We start from the raw sequence: 3,092 nt of genomic DNA, 5'->3' as shown, positions 1-3,092 counted from the left end.
TATATATATATATATATATATATATATATGTACGCACACACACTGAAGTTGTTTGATGGTGGTTCTTTGTGTAGTAACAAAGTGTTATGTCTTTTAGTCCGAGTAGAAAGCAATACAGGTGACCCCTGTACAGATTTGGGAGATTAGTGAAAAAGAGAGAAGGGGATGGCAGAGGTGAGTAAGAAAACCCCAAACTAAGAATCTATCCCAAATACATGCAATAGAGTGGGCTCCGCCTAAGGCACCCAATGGACCATGTGACGATGTTACACCAGACGAAGGGTTAAGTCTGCCGCCCATGTTGCCCAGGGCGGGATTTGAACTCGGAACACAAAGACCCGAAACCAACAACGCAAATCATTCGATTTGTTTCGCCATTTTTCTGGCTTATGAACATCTCGTACCTGGCGAACAAGCTACTTACCACTCAGCCACACCTGTGTTTTATCTTTACTTGGATCGCTTGTTAGACAACGACCATACTGGGGCACTGCCTTGGCGGGTTTAGTCGAACTGCTCGACCCCAGGACTTTTTTGGTGTTTTTTTTCTTAAAGTCTGGTACTTTATTCAGTCGGTCTCTTACGTGGAATCGCGCTCATGTGCGAAAACGTAAACAAACCAACAGCGTTTTCTCAAGGGATGGTGAGAGATAAACATAAATATAAAGACATCCATTCATAAATATATAAACACACGCGCGCGCACATACACAAACTGCATTTGCTACTACCACCGCCACCACTGTCACCACCACCACCATCACTACTACCATCACTATCGTCACACAACTACAACTGCTACTACAACCACCAATTACTAATGTAATATTCGCTGATACCACCACCACCACCACTACCATCACTAATGATGGTGATTGCGATTGTGACGGCGGTGGTAGTGGTAATAATGTTGGTGATGGTAGTGGTGGCGGCGGTAGTGCGGTAGTGGTGGTGGTGGTGGTGGTGGTAGTGGCGGCGGCGGCGGTGGCAGTGATTGTGATGGTGACGTTGGTGATGGTTGGGTCTGGTGGAGTCTGCTGTTGTTGTTGGTAGTAGTTGTGGCGATGGTGGTGGCGGCGATTAGTGATAATGCTGGCGGTTACATGGGATGGTGTTCGAAATTGTTCCTGTGGTTTTGTACTGGTGGCGGCGGCGGTAAATGTGGTGGTGGTGGTGGTGGTGGAGTAGAGCAATGTGTGCTTGAGTGTTTGGAGACATATTATGAATGACAGACAAGCAAACCTGTTGCATGTGAGTCACGACAGTTTACTTTAACAACGACAGCAACAACAACAACAACAACAAAAAGGCCGAAAGAATCCTGTGAGAAAATAATCTTTTGCTTTCCACCAATTCACAACACGACATACACGTCGATTAGCATCCTTCGGCGGAAGAGCGAAATACCAAGAAAGAAGTAGTAGTAGTAGTAGTAGTAGTAGTAGAGGTAGTGGTAATAGTAGTAGTAGCAGCAGTGGCGGCGGTGGCGGTAGTGGTGGTGGTGGTGGTGGTGGTGGTGGTGGTGGTGATGATGATGATAGCAGAGGTGGTTGTCGTGGTCGTGGTGATAGTAGTAGTAGTAGTAGCAACAGCAGCGGCGACGCTGGTGGTGGTGACAGAAATTGTAGTGGTGGTGTTGGTGGTGGTGGTGATGATGATAAATTTTTTTAGTGATTGGTGGTGGCGAGAGTAGCAGCAGTAGCAGCAGCAGCAGCAGTAGCAGCAGCAGCAGCAGCAGCAGTAGTAGTAGTAGTAGTGTCGCAGTTACGCATACATGTATGCACGTACGTATGAGATTTACGTTCTTTGTAATTGCAGTTCAATCCGGTCGCTCAACAAAGTGACAAGACATTTTGAGTTCCCAGGGTGTGTAAATATACGGTGGAACAATTAGTGTGGGCATTTCTGTGGGTGCATGCACCTGCATTTGTATTTCTGTGTGAATATGTCCCTTTAGCAGTTAGATGTTCGTACGTGCGCTTGTGTGTGTGTGTGTGTATGTGTGTGTATTTGAGTGTGTATCGTTGCTTCTTGCATATGTGTCTTTGTAGATGCACACAAACAAGGGTGTGTATATATTCAGTTAAAGAATCTCAGGTAGAGGAATCTTTGGAATGTTTTAGAAATCTTCACTGTGCCGCCGATTGATAGGATTTGGAGAATGCGTGTGTTTCTTTCGCTCTTCAAAGAAACCTAGCATTTCTAGGATTTTTGTGCTAATCTGTAGATTGATAGGTCTAATTTACCTTCGACGATAGGTTCAAATGAAAATTTAGAGCCAAGGTGCAAGATCTATAATCTCTGTTTCAGTTCACCCTGAATTCTTTCCTGAACTTTTGACAGTACGTTTACATCCGCCGGGCAGCTGACCTCCACAACGATGCTTGGTTTTGTTCTCTGTCGAGTGGATATCATCATTTAATTCAATGAGCTATCCTTGTCACGCACCGTTTCACATCGACTCTGTCTGATGATTACAGGATGACACGGTCTGAAGAATTTTCAACCCCTTTCACGCTAAGCCAAAGAATAGTTAATTCAATTCACAGAGTAACTGAATGCTCATCCTCGAAGCCGACGGAAATCCATTGATTTTCATATGTCACTGCACGTAACTCATTTTGCAGTCTTTACTAGCTTATGATTCTGGAATGGCCTCAACCACCAAATCTTTGTTTTGAAACACATAGTGGAACACACTTTGGAACGAGTTTTGTTGGGGTATCAATAACCAACTGATAACATTACGCACACAAGAGCAGTCCTCCGCCAAGGAGGCAAACCTCCGCCAAGGCAACCCCACCGTTCTCTCAACGATTAGCCAGAGATGATTTTTAAAATGAAAATATCTGAAATAAACTCGACTGCTCTCACAAACGAGAATACTAAAAATGAACCCGACCGCTCTCAAAAAATTAAGAGAAAACAGGAAAAGTAATCCGGAATCCTTGTCATAGTAATACTTTGCCTGTGCTACGTCTTTTTGTCTATATATATATGTATATATACATGTAGATGTAGGTACGTACATACATGTACGCATATATGCATAAACTCATATTATTTGTATATATGGATATATATATGTATAT

The 3,092-nt window shown here is 43.7% G+C and overlaps 1 long non-coding RNA gene across 1 annotated transcript in view; it reads right to left on the bottom strand.

Annotated features, from left to right (window-relative positions):
* The window catches only part of LOC128249184 (uncharacterized), an 11,502-nt gene that overhangs the window by 3,292 nt on the left and 5,118 nt on the right, over positions 1-3,092 (bottom strand). The window lies entirely within an intron of this gene.

The sequence above is a fragment of the Octopus bimaculoides genome, chromosome 12 (genome assembly GCF_001194135.2).
Source record: "Octopus bimaculoides isolate UCB-OBI-ISO-001 chromosome 12, ASM119413v2, whole genome shotgun sequence".
In the NCBI taxonomy this organism is placed as follows: domain Eukaryota; kingdom Metazoa; phylum Mollusca; class Cephalopoda; order Octopoda; family Octopodidae; genus Octopus; species Octopus bimaculoides.
The sequence above is the reverse complement of the archived record's forward strand: the minus strand, read 5'-3'. Positions and strand labels throughout refer to the sequence as shown.